At 38.9% G+C, this 22,462-nt stretch overlaps 1 protein-coding gene across 1 annotated transcript in view; it reads left to right on the top strand.

Moving 5' to 3' along the window:
• KLF7 (KLF transcription factor 7) overlaps positions 1 to 22,462 on the top strand; it is a 163,217-nt gene that overhangs the window by 12,471 nt on the left and 128,284 nt on the right. The window contains exon 2 of the mRNA XM_063647831.1: positions 6,852 to 6,979. The gene's annotated coding sequence lies outside the window, so the exon portion shown is untranslated. The remainder of the gene's footprint in view (positions 1 to 6,851; positions 6,980 to 22,462) is intronic.

Raw genomic sequence — 22,462 nt, 5'->3', positions numbered from 1 at the left:
CCACTTTCTGAGTCCAGGCACTGAGCGATTTCGAATGAAGGGTGCTTTTTACAACGCTAAGGAAGTTTCAGATTGGAAGCAGCTCCAAATTCTTTGCTCTGATAGAAGCCTCCTCCTCCTCCTCGCAGGTCTCAAACATGCTTCAGTAGCAACAAGAGAGACTTTGAATTGGTCATTTCAGGCCTGCCTGCCACACCTTGGATACCAAGAAATGAAAGTTTATTAGACACTCCTTCATTGAGTACTTTCAACATACACTTGAATCTGAAAGATATGCATAGCCACAAAGACCACAAACTTCTGTGCCTACCACTTCCCCCTGGTCTTTATTCTGTAATTAGTGACTTGTTTTCCCTCTTTGTGAAATGGGGATAGCATTGGGAATAACACCACCTCTTTGTAATGGAAAGGTTATCTAATTGGATGCAAAGACTCAAACTCCATTTCTGCTTAGTTCACTTACCAAAATTTGTCACCTCCAGATTCCTCAGCTATAAAATGAGGACAGAGTGTCATATAGAGCAGACTTGTAAGGATTCAACCACAGATAAATGAGTCTGATATGTGGAAGCACTTTTCCCAGGCCTGGCACCTACAGGAAGCTGAATCCAATCCAGGAAGCTGCTCCCTTCCTTCCTCCTTGTTGATAATGCTGAAAGAATTTCTGGTGGGAGTATTTGGGAATAGATATACTCAGGGCTGGCTCTAAATAAACAAGCAAACAAACAAAGGGAGCAGAGAATAGGATCTGTCTGGTCACCTTGTCTTACACATGTGGCTATTTAAATAAAAATTAATTAAAATTCAATAAAAATGCAGATTCTCAGTTATGTAGCTAAAAGTTAATCATTCAATGGCCACATGTGAGTAGTGGCTCTCATACTGGACAACACAGAGACAGACCATTTCCATCATTCCAGAAAGTTCTATGGGACAGTGCTGAGAGCATTCTTACAGAAATGAGCCTTGCCGTACCAATGAGCACAAGCTTCTTAAAGCAAAACCCAGATTTCCTTTCACCTCAGAGTGCATCGTCTTCTTTTAAAGACGTTGCCTTTAAGACACACAGTATTTATTTCATAGCCTAACCAAGAAAACCACACTATGTACCCAGGCATGTTCATATCCCCCTTTCAGCTGGTCTTGTACATGTGTCTTCTGACCGGCTTCTACTCCCCCTGCCAAGCGGGTCGGGGGAAGACCCTGCAAAAACAATGTGGGTGCAAATTGGGCTTTCCTGTTTCATAGACCTTGCTCCCCTGGATGGCTTTGTGCCTAACATAAAGGGAGAAAGATACCACCACATTCTGTAATTGTATTGTGGAATATGAGATGACTTTAAAACAGATAAGAGTGCCTACTCTGCCTGCCTTCCAAGAGCTGGGTCAGAAAAGAGTTTTTATTTTCTTGGTGCAATGAAGGAGGCAGTTTTTATTATTGGGGGTAATATAAGGAAATTGGGAAAAAGACTTTTTAAAGAAAAATGAGTGTTGTGAAAAGGAAAAGAGGGACATTTCCTAAATCCCGAGTCCCCTTATCCTCTGGCCAGCAATATTAGTGAAAGGACATCTCTGGTTATTTTACACGGGTGTGGCTAAAGCCCCAAGCACTGGGCACTGTGGGCTTCCACATGACACCCCTTCCTGCAGGGCAGTGAGCTCACACTTACTCAATCACTCTCGCTTTCTGTGATTCAAATAGAGCAGAAGTTTCCAGGAGGGATTAAAATGCACACCTGAATGACTCCAGCCCACTCCAGCCCAGAGAGAAGCAAAATCAGTGTGATGGGGGCGGGGAGGCATGAAATAAGTCAAGGTTAATTCAGCATGTGAGGAAAGTTTGAATTATTCATTTTCTGACCCTGTACCAGGTACTTTTTACTGCGGTCTGCTATAGTCTCTTTGGGGGCAGAGTAGTCACACATGTGTCTCAGCCATCTTTTAAACACATGCTTTGTCTTTTAGTTTTAAGCAAAGGGTTGCGAACATAGGACTCTGGTGCCAACAGCAGCCTGGGAGATGCCTTTTAGGAGCACCCAAAATGTGGCACAGCTGAGAGGAGGGAGGGAGAGCCACTTAGCACTTCCATCCCATTTAGGCTAAGTGATTGGGCAGGAGGAGAGGAAAGATGAAAAGCAAGAAGTGAGAAAAGCATCTAAGGGTTTGGAGGAGGGCAGGAAGGAGGGGGGAGTTTCATAGAAGAGGCGTGATTTGGTTTCCTTAAGTCATCAGAGCTCTTTCTTTGTCTTTAAATGACATTTCCAATTGGAAATCATCTGAACAAGAGAAAAAGAGACAAAGCTCTATTGATTTAAAGAGGCAGGAAACATCATAGAAAGATTCTAGTATATATTAAGAGAAATCAGAACTGTGGACCTTGGCTGGGTTGTTCTTGTATATTAGAGGCTATTTCTCGCCTCTCTTCCCACTGTGAAGTGAGTATCACAAAATATGCCAAGCAGTTTCTGGATCTCAGGCTGCTTTGGCTGGCATTTTATTTAGCTTGTGACATTCTTGGCTGTTCTTATTCTGGTGGGCATCAACACTGCCCAAATCTGTTGGATTGAAATTCATGTTCAGACTACTCCTTTGTTCTAATAACTATTCCATGGCCGTCATCCCTGACCAGGTTGAAATAGTGGAGTGTGTATATTCCAGTGCTGCATCTCTGCATCTGTGAGGGTGGAAGCCTCACAAAGAGTTATGGCCATGTTTACAGCAGGTTGCCATGCAAGGCTAGTGGTAAACCTTTCAGATGCAGGAACTGAGATGTATCCATGCATAAAATGTGCTTGGCAGTTCTAGAATGTAACCTTATGTTTCTGGTTGAATCAAACTCAGAAGCCATTTAAAGTACAGGTCACAGCCGGGTGCGGTGGCTCATGCATTTAATCTCAGCACTTTGGGAGGCCAAGATGGGTGGATCACGAGGTCAGGAGATCGAGACCATCCTGGCCAACATGGTGAAACCCTGTCTCTACTAAAAATACAAAAATTAGCCAGGCATGGTGGTGTGTGCCTGTAGTCCCAGCTACTTGGGAGGCTGAGGCAGGAGAATCGCTTGAACCTGGGAGGCGGAGCTTGCAGTGAGCCTAGATAGCGCCACTGCACTCCAGCCTGGGGACAGAGCAAGACTCTGTCTCAAAAAAAAAAAAGGAGAGGTCACAAATTCAAATACCTACAGAGGCCCAGGTAGATAGGTAGATGTCAATGACTGAAGTAAATGAGTGAAGTGGGATGGGAGTAAGGTAATGGGAAGCGGTAGGGATGGCGGCTAAGTGGAGAGCATACAGCCAGTTCAAGAGAAAAACTAGAATTTAGCTTCAGCAGATTGGTGTCACGCAGGGCTGGGTTTTTGAGATAATCTAGAAATGCATATTTTTGTGAAATCTTTTAATTTTTTAAAATATTGGCCCAACGTAGATGGTCTGGCCAGGCAAAAAGCAGCCATGAGCCAGATTCGACCAGTGGGACACCAGTCTACAAACCATGATTTGGAAACCTCTCTCACAAGGCTGGTTCTAATGCAGTGATTTGCAAAAGTAATCAGTTTCATGGCTCCCATGATCCTGAAATGCCCCCTTAATGGCACTAGTATCAAACAAGGCCAAGGGGCTGAGACTGTAAGCTCCTTTCATGTGCAGCCATTTTGCTAAGTGGCTCTTACCAGCTATAGGCTGTAGAGTTCCTCACCCTGTTCCAAGCATGGTCTGGTCCTTCTTGGGGATTGGAAATTGTGCTCTCACTCCTCTTCCAGCTAATTGCTTTAATGCATCCTGAATGTATCTAGGCTGCCGCCCCTAACCACTGGGTCATCATTTATTCACAGGCCTGAAGTCCCTTAAGCAGCCTCCTGCTGGCCCTCACGCGGCAGGGGATTAATGTAGTCTGGTTGGTGAGTCAAAAAGAAAGATGACATCATTTTCATGTCAGGAATGAGGATGTGTGTTTGTGTATGTATGGGTTATAGAGTGCAAAGACAGGAAAACCGAGGCTACTTCTTTTATAAGGTAGCACAATAGCCCCCTCCCTCTTTGTCTTTTGCTTTCAATCCAATCTGGCTTCTCCCAAGTGAGTTATTAATATGGGACACAGCCTGACTTCTTCCCTTCTGTCTCCTCATATAAATCCAACTAATTAATTTACTTTAACAAGAGGAATCTTTTTCTATCTCTTTCCATCTTCGTCATTCAAGCTCAGTTTCTCTGAATTCAAATCCAAGATACACAGCTACTTCAATAATTACACTTTGAACTTTATCTCAGTGTGCAAAGAGGCTCAGTGTGCAAAGATCTCTTATTTTGCGTCATCAGATCAACTGTCTTAAGCTAAGGGAAAAGGAAGTCTTAAGTAAAAGGGTTATTAAATGAGAAGAAGGATTAGACAGGGCAGGTAAAGACCAGACTCATATTCTGTCTGGTTCAATTAATGAAGGGAAAATGGAAAGAATACTGCATGTACTGCAAACTGGACAACCTAAAGATATTTACACATTCTTTTTTTAAAGCTCCACTACATTGAGTTCATTCAATACCACAGAATGGTGGCATCAGAGTGCCTCCTCCTGAACAATTACTTCATTAAATCTTGTGTCTTCTTTTAATATATGAATGGAAAACTCCACCAAAATATGCCATTTGTTGCCAGTTAGCCCAATTAGAAACCTCCCCACCCTTCCAAAAAGAAAGCTGAAGCAAACAGGGCTGTGTTGGTTTCAGGGATGCTCTCTCGTAAAACAGTGTCTGCATGCCACAAGCTGAAGGAAAGGTTGATCCTGCAGAGGAAATTCAGGTCAGAACTGACAAAGGTGAGATACGGGAAATGCAAGAATAAACTAGAGATCTCCTTGTGTTCCTCCCAGCTGCAGGAAGGCGTGGGAATGATTCCCCATGTGAGTGAGCACTGGTGGAACTTCCCAGATCATTGCTTAGAGCTCCTTTAATTCTTTCCTTGGTGCTGCAAGGGATTTTTCTTTTTTTGTGGAAAGTGTCAATGCTTGTCTTTCAAAAGCACCACCCCCACACCTGCCACCCCCCAAGAAAAAGTAAAAAGAGGATTTGCAAAACCAAGTGCCATGCTGCCCATTTGCACACCCAAGCAGAGAGGAGTCAGGAACTGCTAATGAACGTACCAACTGTGTATGGAAAATCAGCCAAGCTCAGGCTTTGGGCTTTCATTTCTCTGCTGAGATCCTGACTCTAGACCGCCTGTGAGAAACATGAGCGTGGCTTCAACCACAATGTGAACAGAGAGCAAGACTAACAAAGGTGAGGTTCTCCTGGAATATGAGTTAAAAATGAGCACTGTCTTGGAGCAAGCCAATTGTATCCCATTATTATTTCCTGACTTGGTATGGTAACATCTTAAAATACAAGCAAAACTACCTACTTCTTATTAGGACCTACGACCTTTTAAATCTTGCTTTCCAAGATTTAAGAACTGGCAAGTATGGTTACTTTTTAGAATATGTTTCCTATTCTTTCCTCACTTCCTCTTGCCTCCCTCCCTTCTTTCCCTTTTTCCTCCCTTCTTCTTAATACAATAAACTACCTAGCTGTTTTTGACTGAAATGGATCAAAATCCGGATGAGTGCAATCTTGAGTATGTCTAGAGACATGTGCATCTAGAGTATGTCTAGAGACAAGCTGCACCCTTTGTGTAGCTTTTCTGCACTTTCATGTCTATCATAATAATAATAGCTACTATTTATTGAGCATTCAGTGTGCACCGAGCATTGTGCTATGAGCTCTGCATGTATTACCGCATTTAATTCAATTATTAAAACTGAAGAAAAGTGGAACATCTCCTTTCTGTATTGCAGTAATTCTTCATTAATAGATTCCTTCATAGATATGCCACTATACCTAGCCCAAGCCCAGATGATGACTACTGTCAAGGATAAGGTTGTTTCAATGTGTAAATATTATTTGTATTCTAGGGGCAAGTGGGAGATGTCGTCTTCAAAGCAGTAAATCTGTGCTCACTTTCTGGAAGTTTGCTCTCAAGGGACTTGAATGTCTTAAAGTGAATTAAATTATTTGCTTCCAAAGCTTGGTCTTGGGCAAGCTATTCAATCTCTTGTGTGTGAATTTCCTCAACTTTAAAATGAGACTTAATGGGTATATATGAGGGATTTAGAACAGTACATGGCATATTAATTGCTCAGTGAATGTTAGCTATTATCATTGTCATTGTTAAATTATCACAACACTCTGAAGAAGGCATTATCATCCCCATTTTACAGATGAGGAAACTGAGGCAAAAAGAATTCAATAACTTGCCCAAGGTCACATAGCAGTCAGTGAGGGAGGTGATGATTCTCACCCTAGGTTACTCTCAGTTCAGAATCTACAAGTAAAATATGATTTTACCTCTCACTATAGAAAGTGGTATGTGGCCATGGCTGTATAGAAACTTCTTTCTCCTATAGGAAACCTGAGCTATAAAGTAGACATAAAATGTCCTGAAGACTGGAAACGTGTCACATGAGAAGCATTTTCGATCCCTCTGGTAGAGAAGGAGTGCTTAATTACCATGTGCCACTGCTGTTAACCTTTGCAAATAAGTCTAATTATCACAGATTAATGAACAGAGCTTAGGCACATCTAAAGGGGCTTTGCTGAGGGGTTTTCATTTCTGCATTTCATTATCTCCATAAACGCTGTTGTTCCCCATGCACATGGTTATGGGACTTTTATTATTTTTTTAGCTGTGCTCTGTGAAATATCAACAACAGAGCCTGCGAAATAGCTCAGGGCAGGGATCGCTTTCCAGGAAATCTTTAGGAAGCCTGTAAGTTGGGTGGCTGCTGCTTCACTGTTTACTGATGAATCATGCCACATTGGTTTATAGGGAATAAAGCCTTAGACAGTCGCCAAGGAAACAGGCTGAGATTTTGGAAATATCTGAAACCACGGAGAAATTTCCAGAAAAAAATCAATGTCTTAGTCAAGACTGAGGTTAACCTTATCTGCATCAAGGTGAGTAAGAACAATGCAAATATAGCTTAAAAGATCCATTCCTGTCTGTACCATGACTTAAAACCATACATACCATGTTGTGATTCTCAGAAAATGTTCTCTATGAATAGAAACCATGTTTGCTATACTCATCCTGGAAAGTGGCCATCATGCTGGTCCTTAGAGCAGGCTGTGCCTGGGAGCCATCTTTGAATATCCTGTGAGCTCAGAGGGAGAGACATACCTCTAGTGAGGATCCTGGAAACCTCCGTGTGACATTGTGGCAAGAGAGCAAGCTGGTAGTTTGCAAAGGGCTGCCGCCATTCAGAGGCTGGGACCTCAGGAAGATCTTTGGCACAATCTACTAGACACATTTCATTAATAAATGATTAGATTTGCAAATCTTGTCAGTAGAGATTGCTATCACAGAATTAATGAAATAAATAATGAAACATTTCCAGTGTTTCTGGCTGGCTTTCAGAGCAGAGTAGATCTCTGCCTTTGTTGCAATTTGTGGCTGTCTCTTTGATCAACTCCTGGGGAGTTCAAGGAATGATTTTCCTGCTTCCAACACACGCCTTCGGCTTTCAGGTTTGCCTTTTTTTTTTTTTAACTTGACTTTTCATATCATTTTGAGCTTCAAACACAAAGGTTCCCCAGGATAATTTCAGATAAAGAAACCCAACAGAGTGAATAATCTGCAGTAAAGAAAATCTGAATTGTACTTTGAGAAACAACCCATTTGACGCTGGGTTAGGGAAGGGGTACGGGAGGGATTTTGCTCACAAACGAACACAAAAAACGTTCATGATTTTATTCGAATGTCTCCATTCTGCACAGCCTAAAGCTGAGAGCATTTCCTGATCCAGAAGCAAACCAAGATGCCACCCAGTGTGGATTACCCAGCAGGCAGACAAAGCATATGTTCAGGACATTAGCGATGCCGGGTGGCTGACATTTCTTTTGTTCAAAAAGAAGAAACAAGATTTTTCATATCTCAAAAAAAAGTGTCAAAATAGTCATGGAGAAATCAGAATGTTGTTGGAGAAATAAAAGCTCATTTTCTGGCTTAGTATTATTTTAATTTGAATTACTATCAGGCACAAGAGGGAATGGAGCCCTAACATCTGTTCACTGTATGGGGCTTCTGAAACTCTTCATTTGCCTGGTAATACATGAAATTTCTTCCTTGACCCATTCTAGTCATAAGGCAATGTGGCCATTATCTGTAAGCCTGACATTTTGGGTAATCTTTCAGAGGAAAGCATAATATTAACAATATAAATAGATTTTCGGTTCTCTCCCTCCGCATCCCCACACAGTATGTGAATAGGCACACACACCATTTCTTGGAAATCAGTGAGTCCAAAAGTCGCAGTCCTGATTGCTTGTGGACTTGACTTCTTAGGAGCTACCATTATGCTTATTGGGCAAGTTGCAATGGAGCCAAGTTCAAATCCATCCATTTAAAAAATCCAATTAAAAATGTACCTTTGAGTATCTTTATCCTTTCTAATTTCATCCCGTGATACAGCAATTCTACAGGCAAAACACTTCAGGCTTTGTCTCTTTACATGGTTTAGATTATTTCTTTGGGAATAAGATACTTTCCCAGTAGAAAAAGAATTGAAAAAGCAGTTAATTGTTAAGTTGAGGAAATAAAATTAATGCTACAATTACAAGGATCAGAACAAAACAAACAATAAAAACTCCCCTTTAGGTTTGAAGAGGGGTCGTCAGGATCTGTCTACAAGGGGGTAAATATTCTTGCACTGTAGTTTTATGATACATTTTTTTACCTATCTCCCAGAATTAACTACTTCTCTAATGGGAGTTTAAACATTTGATTGGTTCTACTCTCCGAGATGAGAATTAGACTTTATTGTTATCAAATTATTACTCTATTTTATTGATTCTAAATTGCACAATTTTTTCCACATTCTGTCAATTCTGAAATCATGAGGCATATCAAAATCACCATCAGCCAAGCAGCAGTCATGTTGTACCACACATGGACGTTGAAACTTTCAGAATGGGAGCCAGCTACTGCAAAGGAAAACTGTAGGCAATGGAAGCAGGGCGTCACCAATGCTCTTAATGGCACAGAGCATGATGTTGGGTGGAAAAATGTGGATGTTGATGGCAATGAGTCAGATAAACTGTACAAACCATGACATGCATAGCAAACTAAATATAAGGGGTTTTGATACCAGCTGGTTCAGACTAATATGTTCCAAGATAAGACCACTGACTTCTCATTACAAATTTCAACCTATCTCTGCCCAGCTCTCACTTACTACTAAGTTGGTGCAAAAGTAATCGGGGTTTTTGCAATAATTGCAAAAACCCCGATTACTTTTGCACCGACTTAATAATTTCTGCCCCAGATCACCTTGTGACGACCCCAACACCTCATGGAACATGAGTAGTACCTTTCCCTGACTCGCCTTTTGAGAATACTGAAACTCTTAAGGTGGTGCTTTCTTTTGCTCAGCAAGTTTAATAAACCCAGTTTTTCTGTGATCAGCAGTTTTCCCTGGTGGTTTTGGTACAGAGCTTTGATACCTCAAAAAAAAAAAAAAAATCAGTAGAATCAGGCTCTAATTCTAACAAGTTTTAGGAATAAATTATTTAACTGATATTTCTTTTTTAATGTATACACAAGAATAATATATGATTAAAAAATATATATGTAGTAAGTTTAAAAGAACTTTCACCAAAGCATAAAATAAGAAACTGCCAGTAAGAAAGCATTGTGTTATAGTTGATTGGCATAAATTTTTCTTAGTGATACATAAAATAATGATGTATCATACAATCGATAGCATTTTATATTTACTAAAATACAGTAATAATGGCTAGCTAACTTTTTTCTGGACATTAATGATGAGCCATGCACTGTGCTAAATGCTTTACCTGAGCTGACTGATTTAGTTCTCAAAGCATTGTGAGGAGGTAAGTCCTATTGTTACCCTCATTTTGTAGAAGTATAAACTAAGTGTGGAGTGTTGCCTTACATTACACACTAATGAATGGTGGAAGAGTTAGGGTTTGGATCTGGGTATTCTGACTCTGATAGGATAGGAGGAAAGAAATTCCATCTGTGGCACTATTTTCTTAAAACCAGCAGAAAGCATTAATTCGAATGACAGTATTTGTACAAGGCATGCACTAAATGTTGGAATTGGGCTTTTAAGGGTAATATATTTACCAGTTCTTTGGTGTTCATGGCAGTGAAGTTGTTTCTCTTGGGTATTTAAGAAAAGATGCATTCTGAACTTAAAATATTTGCCAGCTTGTTTCTTCCAAAAGAGAGTCCCTAGGTGTTCAAAGCCATACATCAGGGTTAAAAAACAAGCAACCAAATAAAAACAAACCCAGCACTTGGGTCATCCATTTAAGTCACTGCTTGACAGCTGTTCTGGGAATGGCTGTTGCCACGGGTTACTGCAGGGCACTCAGCATCTCAGCCTTACCCATCACATCCAGCCTGGGCTCCCATCTCTCTGAAGAGATGACCCTTCCTTCCTTGATTCCTTTTCACACTCCACCCCCACATTTGTGGTTCATATTAGATTTTTTTTTCCTTTTCAAGAGAAACAAAGTAATAAATATGCTAAAAATTCCCTAGATGTTGCATAAGGTATTATCTGCCTTTGATTCCTTTGTTGCCTCCTATTTTTCCTCATAGATCACAGCATCAGCACCACTTTTTCTATAAGTGTCAACACACATTCCAACCTGTGGCCTTCCACAGGTGGGGTCACAATTGGGCATTGTCAAACAATGAGTGTAGCAATATAAACATCAAGCAATTAACATGTTCTTAATTGGATTTTTCAGATAGTAGCCATCACAGTGTATTTTCAGGACTTTCATTGTTTTTGTTCTTGTTTTTCTTTCTAAAATCTTTCCCTCTTATCTAACCAATGCATTTTCATATTCTTTTTGGCCAATAAATTTGACTAAGGTGCACTGATTTTCCTTCTACCACCTGCTTCCCTTTCTTCACACACTGAGAAGTTCAGAAATCCATTAAGACCTCACTTCACCCCCATCCTTATGTTTTAGGAAAGGGGGTGACTAAGGGATAGCATCTCACTTAGGTAGTGTTATTTATTAGAAACATACATGCAAAATACAAGCATTACATATCATCTATAATGCTAGTTTTATTGAACATTTCTGATTCTCAAAATCTTCAAAATCATGAAATGTACTTGTCGCCTATTATACTTTTCAAAAAAGATTATTTGTGGAAAGCATTTTGAGATTCTTGTAAGAAATGTAGCATATTATTATTCCTTTGTTTCAGGTGTTGGATAATGTTTAAGAATTATAGCTTCCGCTGATACTCTGAGTCAAATCAAATCTTGTCAAATCCACTGTTGGTTTTCTGACATTTTATAAAAGGAATTTGTTCCTCATTACACTTCTTTTTCCTTTGCCTTTTCTTTCCATCACCTGCTCCCCAACCATTACTTTCTAGTCAGCACATGCCCCTTTTCTATGGTTTGCTTATAGATTATTAAGAAAAAAGATGTAAACTCACAGGGAGGATTAAGGTAGGCACAGCTGGTGTCAACAAAAACAGAGAGAGATGAAAGAGTATTGAGCGTGTCTGAATGGACAGCCCGTGGGGCTCTCTTGTGACCCATCCTTGACCTTTACCCTCCCAAACCGTGCCCAAGGCAAGTAAACAGCTTTTCAAAAGAGACTACCTTCTGGGACTCTTCATACATTTTCATTTTAATTTCTTTGCAAAATGGGCAAAAATAAATGTGCTTATGAAGGGAAATGCTACTGACAAAAGTTGAATTTGAAATGACATAGAGTCACTGTGTTACCTATCACATCAAGGGTTCTAAATTGCTAATCAGTTTATCCCAAATGAAAAGAAAAGAAAATGTCTCCAATGAGTGTTTTAAACTTCTCTGCATCATTTAAAATGGTTACATGAGCCTTTGAAAATATTGCCTTGAGGCATTATGGTTGACTTAATTTCTTCTTTGTATTTTAAGGATGATCTGTTATGAGCATGTATTACTTCTATAGTCAAAAAAGAGACTTTTAACAAAAGTGAAATTATTGCATAAATGTTTTAAATATGAAAATACCACCAGTGAGTTATTTTTATAAATGACTGGGATAAAGAAAGCAGCTTCTTAAAGTTGAACTATGTAAGAATGTAGATAAACTGTCATATGCCCAAGAATTATTTTCTGATATAAAAGATGGATTAAAGATAGACTTAAATTTTTCTTCACTACATGGTTAGTATTATATCCCAAACTGAATAACTCTTCTTTTGTATATCTCTCAGCCCAAATAGAGAAAAGAAAATTTTCTATCTGTACCTGTGGTTTGCAAGTTAGAAGCCATTTTTGGAATTAGTCATATTCAGCTGCATGAGAAGAAACACAAGACCCCAAAATAATTTGACCTATAAAATCTCAGTCTCTACTTGATAACAACTGGGACTTCTGGAACTGCACAGAACAGAATGACGTGTGGGCAGAAAGCTGTCATCAGCCCTTCATCTCATTTTCAGTGGGGTTTTTTTTTTTTTTTGGTCTGACAGTACCACTTTCTTTATTTAAGATACCAGTTTATCTTTAATTAAGACAAATATTGGAAATATGGGTAAGATAATTAAAAATAGTTTTCAAAGTCAACACAGAGATGAGGAAAACAGTCCTACTCTCTGGTTGTGTGAAAATGACTTCAGACAATCATTTTATTTAGTAAATACATATTGAAAGAGAAGATCTACCCAAACAAAACAATATAATTTCAGTTAAAGCAAACTGCTGAAAAATCTAATACAGATATGTGTTGTAAGTGCTAGTTACACGACATCCCAAATATCCAGCTTTTTACAGGCTTGCAAATCAAATTGCTTTATGGTTAGAGGAGCATTTAATACAGTGTGACCAGTTTAAAGTTAACATTTTGTATTCAGAATGATTAATTACACCATATTGTATTTCAATTACTACAAGATACTTCTCTATAATAAACGATGGCAATAATATTCACATTAAGTCAATAAAAAGCATCTTCAAAGTGTGATGTATAAGTGCCATTATTATAGTATAAGTTGATCACATCATACAATGAATTATCAACAGTGTAACAGGAAATCTCTACACCAAAGCATATATTTTCATCTCTGTGTACAGGGATTTTGGCAGATCCCTGTGCATTAGTATTAATAGGAGTCAAGTAAAAATCCTCACATGCATTAGCTAGAGAACTGCTCCTTCTTCTCCCAGCCTAACTACACTTCACTTGCCCCAAACTGCATTTTAGCAGGTTCAGTATGAAAAACCACCTTATTTCCCAGGGCACCAAAGTCCAGAGGGAAATAAATGTGGCAAGTGATGTAACTATGTTCTGGAAAACCAACGCTTGAGGAAAACAAATGCCAAAGAATATTATTTATTTCCCAAAAGGGTCTGTCTACTTGAGAGAGGGAGTTTGGGCACCTGGAACTTGGAGAAGTTTCTGGATGATAAATCCTCAAGGAATCACTGCCGTTTAAATGGTTCTGAATGGTTCCTGGTTACAGTTGCCTTCTTTATGTACTCACTGAGCTCCTTGGACTGTCTCCTTGACACCCTTGCTTCTGTAATCCTCACAACTGTAACCAGGAACCATTCAGAACCATTTAAACAGTACTCACTCTTTAGCTCCCATTTATAAGTGAGAACATGTGGTATTTGATTTTCTGTTCCTGTGTTAACTTGCTGAGGATTATGGCCTCCAGCTACACCCAAGTTGCTGCAAAGGACATAATTTCATTCTTCTTTATGGCTGCATAGTATTCCATGAATTATGTATGTACAACATTTTCTTTAACAAGTCCACCATTGATGGGCACCTAGGTTGATCCCCCATCTTTGCTACTGTAAATAGTGCTGCAATAAATATAAGAGTATATGTGTCTTTTTGATAGAACAATTTATTTTCTTTTGGATATATACTCAGCAATGGGATTGCTGGGCCAAATGGTAGTTCTGTTTTAAGTTCTTTGAGAAATCTCCAAACTGCTTTCTACAGTGGCTGAACTAATTTACATTCCCACCAACACTTATAAGCATTCCCTTTTTTCTGCAGCCTCCCAGCATCTGTTTTTATTTTATTTTATTTTTTTTTATTTTTGTAGAGACAGGATCTTACTATGTTGCCCAGGCTGATCTCAAACTCCTGGTTTCAAGCCATCCTCCCACCTCAGCCTCCCAAAGTGGTGGGATTACAGCCTGCACCTGGCCTGGTGTTTTTTGACATGTTTAGGATAGCCATTCTGACTGGTGTGAAATGATATCTCATTGTGGTTTTGATTTACATTTCTCTGATGATCAGCAATGTTGAGCATTTTTTCATGTTTCTTGGCCACTTGTATGTCTTCTTTTGAGAAATATCTGCTCAAGTCTTTTGCCCATTTTTTAAATGGGGTTCTTGACTTTGTCAATGCATAGTTTGCATATATTTCCTCCCATTCTGTAAGTTGTCTGTTTACTCTGTTAATAGTTTCTTTTGCTGTGCAGAAGCTCTTTAGTTTAATTAGGTCCCACTTGTCAATTTTTATTTTCATTGCAATTACTTTTAAGGACTTTGTCATATATTATTTCCCAAGGCCAATGTCCAGAGTGGTGTCTCCTAGGTTTTCTTCTAGGATTCATGTAGTTTAAGGTCTTAGATTTAAATCTTTAGCTCATTTTCAGTTCATTTTTGTATATGGTGAAAGGTAGGGGTACAAAAACTTCATTCTTCTGCATATGGCTAGCCAGATATCCCAGCACCATTTATTGAATAGGTGATCTTTTACTCATTGTTTATTTTTGTCGACTTTGTCAAAGATCAGATGGCTATAGGTGTGCAGCTTTATTTCTGGGTTCTCTATTCTCTGCCATTGGTCTATGTGTCTGTTTTTGTACCAATACGATACTGTTTTGGTTACTGTAGCCTTATAGTGTAGTTTGAAGTCAGGTAATGTGGTGTCTCTGGCTTTGTTCTTTTTGCTTAGGATTGTTTTGGCTATTTGGACTCTTTTTTTGTTTCCATATGAATTTTAGAATAGTTTTTTTATAATTCTGTGAAAAACGTTGCTGGTAGCTTGATAGGAATAGCATTGAATCTGTAGATTGCTTTGGGAAGTATGGCCATTTTAATGATATTGATTCTTCTAATCCATGAGCATGGAATGTTATTCCATTTGTTGTATGATGTCACCTATAATTTCTTCCAGCAGTATTTTGCAGTTCTACTAGTAGAGATCTTTCACCTCTTTAGTTATATATGTTCCTAGGTATTGAAACTTTACTGAAGTCATTGATTAGTTCCAGGAGCTTTTTGGTGGAGTCTTTAGGGTCTTCTAGGTATAGAATCATATTGTCAATAAAGAGAGGTAGTTCTTCTTTACCTATTTTGATGGCTTTTATTTCTTTCTCTTGCCTGATTATTCTGGCAAGAACTTCCAGTACTGTGTAGAATAGGAGTGGTGAGAGTGGGCATCCTTGTCTTGTTCCATTTCTCAAGGGAAATCCTTCCAGTTTTGGCCTGTTCAGTATGATGTTGGCTCTGGAATTTTCTTAGTGGCTGTTATTATTTTGAGGTATGTTACTTCAATGCCTACTTTCTTGAAGGTTTTTATCATGAAAGGATATTGGATTTTATAAAAAGCTTTTTCCACATTTATTGAGATGATCATGTGATTTTTGTTTTGAATTATGTTTATGTGGTGAATCACATTTGTTGATTTGTGTATGTTGAACCAAGCTTGTATCCTAGGAATGAAGCCTACCTGATCAAGGTGAATTGACTTTTTGATGCACTGCTGGATTCAGTTTGCTAGTATTTTGTTGAGGATTTTTGCATATGTTCATCTGAGATATTGGCTTGTAGTTTTCTTTTTTCATTGTGTCTTTGCCAAGTTTTGGTATCAGGGTGATGCTGGCTTCATAGAATGAGTTAGGGAAGAGTCCTTCCTCCTTGATTTTTTGGAATAGTTACAGTAGAATTGGTACCAGCTTTTCTTTGTATCACTGGTAGAATTTGGCTGTGGAGCCATCTGGTCTGGGGGTTTTTTTTTTTATTTGGTTGATCAGTTTTTTAATTATTGGTTCAATTTTGGAACTCGATATTGGTCTGCTCAGGGTTTTGATTTCTTCCTGATTCAATCTTAGGAGACTATGTTTCTAGGAATTTATCCATTTTCTCTAGCTGTTCTAGCTTGTGTGCACAGAGGTGTTCATAATTGTCTTTGTGGATCTTTTGTATTTCTGTGGGATTGGTTGTAATGTCACCTTTGTCATTTGTGATTGTGCTTATTTGGATTGTCTGTCTTTTTTTTTTTTTGTAATCTAGCTAGTGGTCTATCAATCTTGTTTATCCTTTCAAAGTACAAACTTTTGGTTTCATTGATTCTTTGTATGGCCAAATCCTACACCTTCCTATAGTTGTGGTTTGCAGGTTATAATCAAGTTATCAGATGACTGTGAGAAAGCTGTTAACCTCCAGGGGTCTTAGTTTCCTCATTTCATAGTAGAGATGATGCCTGTTGTCCAAGGTTTAATCAAACAGGTATGTGGAGGCCCTCACACAGTGCCTGGCACTTCATAAGTCTTTTCTTAGTCCATAGTCCCTCATTTGTAATTCTAAAATGCCCCAAATTTGAAATAACAAAATTGTTTCATTTGTTTGTAAGTTGGTGTCAAAACTTATTCAGTGGCAAAGCCTGACTTGAACCAATGAGAAGCTATTTAATGGGTCTAACTCCACTTAGCATAATTTGCTGCAGAGATATTAATGCATTAAGACAAATTTAATTAGTGTACTTAAAGTCCCAAAATTCTGAATTCTAAAACATATCTAGGGCAGAGGGGTCCAGAGAAGGGGCTTTAAACCATTGATAATGATGATGATCGTGAAGATGGTAATGAAGATGGTGATAATCCCAAAACCTTTGCCTGTCATTAGCTTGCTCCTTTCTTCTGGTTATGGTACTTAGTTCTTGATATTTGGCATCTGTTTCTCCCCGTGACCACCCCGTATCGTGACACAGTTTCTGAGAGCCACCTGACATTTTCTCCCAGTTTCCGGTACTGACCTGCCTATACACCCATGGTTTTGATTTTGTTCACCCTCTGGTACTCTGGGCTCAACCATTAATGGCTTCTGGGAATGAGAAACTTGACTTTATACTTGTCAAATGAATCAGGACCAACACTTTGTGGTTCAATTTGGCTGGGAGAAACAGTTGGCTGGCTTGGTAAGGATGGAAGGACACTGAGGGTGAGGACAATTTATCTCCTTGTGAAGTAGAATCCATTCACACACTGGCACCTTATTTATTTCTTATGATTGTTTGTATATAAAACAGCTCTATTCAAACAGCAGGCTTTGTGGTATGAATTCCATGGTCAGAAACAGGAATGCTGTGGGAGACCTATGGATGTTATCTGGGATGGGTTCCCTCCTCTGAATCCCTCCACAGGTGGGTGGTCTATGGCCCCTTGGTCTCTGCCCCATGAGATGAGGATTCTATCTCCATCCATTGACATATAACTGTAGCCCAAAGAACCCTTTCCCTCTTTCCAGGTACCTGCCTCAGGCATCTGGGGGAAGAACCCTCCTCTGCACTAAATAAAAGCCTCTATCTAAGATACCATTGGCTTCACTTCAGCTACTACCAAGCCAGCATCAGGGGCGCTGTTTTCTCATTCCTTTCTGGGTCCAAGCTCTCATTATTTAAAAGTCACCATCTTCTAAAAGTTATCAGTCTAGGTGTCATTTAAGATGTGTACATTTTGGACTGCATCCAAAAGAAAGTAGTTACTGAAGAATGAAAAGGCTTTCTTCTGAGGCAATTTCACTCATAAGGTGGTTCCTTGGCTTGGAACCAAAGAACATCCTCAATTACAAAAATAAAACATTAAAACATATACATGAAATGAGTTTAAGTTTGGCAGTATGTGATTTGTAACATAAATGACATAGGAAATAGGTATAAACTACAGGGTTTGGTGGAGAACGGGGTGTAGTTCAGGTTGAAGTGTCAAGAAGACATTTCTAAAGGGTGCTAGGTTTGACATAGGCCTTACAATGTGTGTATGTCTAGATGATGGAGATGAAGTGGAAAATAATATGAACTGTGACAGTGATGAAATGGTAAATTTCACTGCTATCACTCTAACACAGTTCTTTAAATCTAAAAACTGAATTATTGCAATCATCAGTTTATTGGAAAGTATATAAGGAGAGGACAAATCCTTATATCCTGCCATAAGCCTTTCGTTGGTAGTGCGGGGAGGATTCCTATCAAGGAGCAGTGTTGGGGGAGGTAGGTTGGGATGGTAACTTAGGGTCTGATAGTAAAAGGCCTTGAATAAGAGGCCAGGGATTTTGGTATTTGTCTTATACACTGGAGACCTAGTGTATGTTTGGGGACAGAAGATACTCTTATAGTTGCTTTACTTTAGTAAGAGAAACTTGAAAGAGGTATAGAGTGAAGTAAAGAGGAAAGAAATTTATTATGAAAAACAGTTTAAAAATTATGGCACTTGACGTGCATTATCTTGATTATTATAACATCCTAGAGGTAGTTACTTATTGTTATCTCTATTTTTCAGATGAGGCTTGGAAGTATTAAGTAATTTGTCCAAGGTCACATAGCTAGCACATATCCGGTCCAGAACTTAAACCTAGATTTGTTTGCAGCTAGAGTTGAATTTTTGTCTACTTTCTGGGCTGGGCATGGTGACTTATGCCTGTAATTTCAGCACTTTGGGAGGCCAAGGCAGGAGGATTTCTTGAGGCCAGGAGTTTGAGATGAGCCTGGCCAACATGGCAAGACCCTATCTCTATAAAAATAATTCTCCTTATATACTTTCTGATAAATTGATGATTGCAGTAATTCCATTTTTAGATTTAAAGAACTCTGTTAGGATGAAAGCAGTGGAAATGGAAATGGAGGTTGGATGTGAGAGATATTGTCACAGACCTAGTGACTGAGTGTGAGCAAAAAAGCAAGGACAAGTCAAAGATCTGGTTTTTTAACTTCGAGGCTGGATGTCAAAGGAGAATTATGGCAACATCAGTTGAGAAAGAAATTTAGAAGAAAACTCTGTTTTGGAGAGGAGATTATGAATTATTAATGAAGCTACAATCAACACTGGCCTTCAGCTCTTTATCCTTTCTTTCTCCTCTATCTTATCCCCACTATCTCTCCCCTTCATTACCAGCATCTACGAAAGGCTGTAAGATGCCCTATTCTAAGTCTTGTAAGATAAAATTTATATAATGTACAAGAGGCTGAGGTGAGTGCAGGGCTGAAAAGGGGGAATTAGTATTTAATGACAATCCTTAATTGTATTTCTCCTCAGTCCTTGGGATTCATTGCAATCAGATTTCACTGTAACAATACTATTATGCTTACTTTGCACCACTATCCCAGTCACGGCATTGGGCCCATGGTGCAGTTACAAAACCAAATCACAGTAGGCATTTAAAATTAATGATCTTTTCGCTGTATGGCAACGATATCAATTGTAAGGCACAGACTGAATACCATCTTGTGGTTTCTATAAGGGGAAAATTAGTGGCACTTGGATTCATGAAAGGCTTATGGCAGGCCTGGGCCCTGTGGTGGCACTAATATAGCCATCACTGGAATGCCAAGAGGTGGCCTGCTGTGTTAACAACTGTTATTTTGTGCCAAACTCACACAACTGAAAGTTTATGGGCCAATAAAAAAAAGATGCTGCTCTTCTCCTTTGGTTATGAGATGCAAGAGCTAGCACTTTGGAAAGCAAGCTACCTTGTTTCATGCTAACATATGCCTGTCAAAGTGTGCAGTTTCTGTGGTGAAAGGCATATTGTAAACATGTTCTTGTTGGCATTTCTTTGTCTAGTTGGTGAGCCTTGCTGGAATATTGTGCTTGGATTTGAGTACTGGGCCAGCCAGGGAAACTGACTTAGGATGGAGTAGCTTTAACATTTCAGTCAGGATGGTGGTTTGTATGGGGACAAAGGTGACTTTGAAGGGCAGAATGGAGCAGATCAAAATGCCTGAGCTCTGGGTCAGAAAGACCAGGCTCTGCCACTTAGCAGTTATTTAATTTGGTACAAGTCACATAGCTTGTCTGAGCCTGCACTGCCCTATCAGTACAATGGAGTTAATGCCATTTATTTTGAAGGGTTATTTAAAAGATCAGAAACAATGTGTACAAGGTGCCTTGAAATTGCAGTAAGAACACATTTATTGAGTTCTTATTATCTTCCAGACTACATGTTAAGCAGCTTACATGCATTATATAATTTGATTCTTATAATTGCCCAGTGAGGTAAGTAGTATTTTTATTCCCTATTTTACAGATTAAAACACTGAGTGTTGGAGAAGAAATTTGCTAAAGTTATTTCTCCAGTTAGTAAGTGAAGAAATATAGACTTGAACCCTAATCTGCTGACTCTGAATCCTGTATTATTAAAAAACTAAGTTATAGGTGTTAGACATGTCTGTGATTTAGGTTCTGCCTTGCACTGTATAATTCTAGTATGATGAGTTTTCAGTACATCTCATCTATAACCTTTTTCATGTATGGTTAGTTGCATTTTTGTCATACTCTAAAACTACAGGTCCATGAACTCAGATATTTATTATTTATGTAGGCACAGTTATTCAGAAGAGAAAGGAGTTTAATACTTAGAGAAGTGGGAATGGGTATTGTGATTACTCTTTTTTTTTTTTTTTTACTTTTCAAAACCACAAACTCATTATGTATCTTATGGCAATTACTAGAAGCTCTACATTTGGATTAGCTGTCTGGAAAATGGAAAATGCAAATAATGGCCTCATTTAGGAAATGTATCAAGGAATCAATTGAATACAAACAGTCCTGCTAATCTCCCTTGTGGAGCTATTCTGGTGCTAACACAGTGATCCTGAGGTGTTGAATATCATTATACAACCAATGGCAAACAAAACACAAGGCATCTTTAATATTAAGCATACCCCCATCAGAGAGGAAATGTACCCTCCTTTCAGTATGAGTATTCCTAGAATGCTCCATGGTTTTGCACAGTGATTGTCCACTCTTGTTCCTAGTGATTATTTATAGGAAACATGGGTAACCCTAAGAATTTAGTTTTCCATGAAAATGCACTCTAATGTTTAAATGTCTGCAGTTCTGAATTAGCAAATCTTAGACTCTAGTGGCTTCTTCAGAGTAGTTAATCAGGTAGCTGCAGTAAAGATGGATTCTTTATTTATAAATGCCTCCCAATATCCAAAGTTCTAGAACATTTTCTTAAAGGAATTCAGGTGCTTTTTCTGACTCCTTTTGTGGCACTAGACATTGTCTTTATGCTTCATGGCAACCCTAGGGAATAGGCACTATTTTTTTTTTTTTCTTGAGGCAGAGTCTCGGTCTGTTGCCCAGGCTGGAGTGCAATGGCATCATCTTGGCTCACTGCAACCTCCGCCTCCCGGGTTCAAGCAATTCACCTGCCTCAGCCTTCCAAGTATTCCAGGGATTACAGGCGACTGCCACCATGCCCACCTAATTTTTGGCACTATTTTTATCCCCATGTTATAGATGAGAAAATGTTCAGAAAAAGTAAGAGCACTCAGCATGCACTAAAACTGGAATTCAAACTTCGTCTTATAATTTCAAAGCACAAGCTACAGAGTTCTACAGCCTCTCTTAAAGGCCTTCATTTTTTCAGCCTCAGCCAAGTACTAACTCTACTATCAGGCAGTGGGATACTTCCTGGGAGACAGGGTGCAATGATTATTGAGCAAAGCATTAAGATTGAGTTGGGGCTCTGGGGCCTCTCTGGGTTTAAATCCTGATTCTGCTATAGAGCTGTGTAATCTAGGGCAGATGACTTAATCTGTGTATCATTCTTATGAGAAAATATTTAATATGGTTGGTGTAGAGATTAAATGGCTTAAAACTTAAATCACACAAAGGAATGTAGGACATCTTCCAAAAGAGTAGGTATATAGTAGGTACTCAAGAAGTATTTATAAATGATTAAATTAATGAATGCATATGAAAATTGCAAGAGATTATTATCTAGTTCTTGGGACCAAGTAAGATTTAGATTTTGTTAGCTAAGTCCTCCTTTAATCAGCATCATTTGGCGTCAAAATGCAAAGACTAAGAGCATCATGTAATTTAGGAGCTAGGAGGCATCTGTAATATCCTCTCCTCTACCTCACTGTGAGTGAAGAGAGTGAGATTCCTAGAGGTTAGGTGACATCGTGTGAAGTAACTCAGTGAGTTGACAAACAATATTAGGGTTTAACTCATTTACTTCTCAAAGACTTTATAAGCTTGGGTGGAACTATCACAGGGGTGATTTGAACTCAATAATTTTTTTTATAAAACTGTCTTTTTATACTTTTCCATGGAAGGAGGGAAACAGTGGAAAAGGAAGGAACATTTCCTTTTTGAAGCTGTGAGTTCATGTGAAATGAAATCTCCATAATGTTTGTGA

The sequence above is a fragment of the Pongo pygmaeus genome, chromosome 11, assembly GCF_028885625.2.
Source record: "Pongo pygmaeus isolate AG05252 chromosome 11, NHGRI_mPonPyg2-v2.0_pri, whole genome shotgun sequence".
Classification (NCBI taxonomy): domain Eukaryota; kingdom Metazoa; phylum Chordata; class Mammalia; order Primates; family Hominidae; genus Pongo; species Pongo pygmaeus.
Note: the sequence above shows the minus strand (reverse complement) of the source record. Positions and strands in the feature narration are given on the sequence as shown.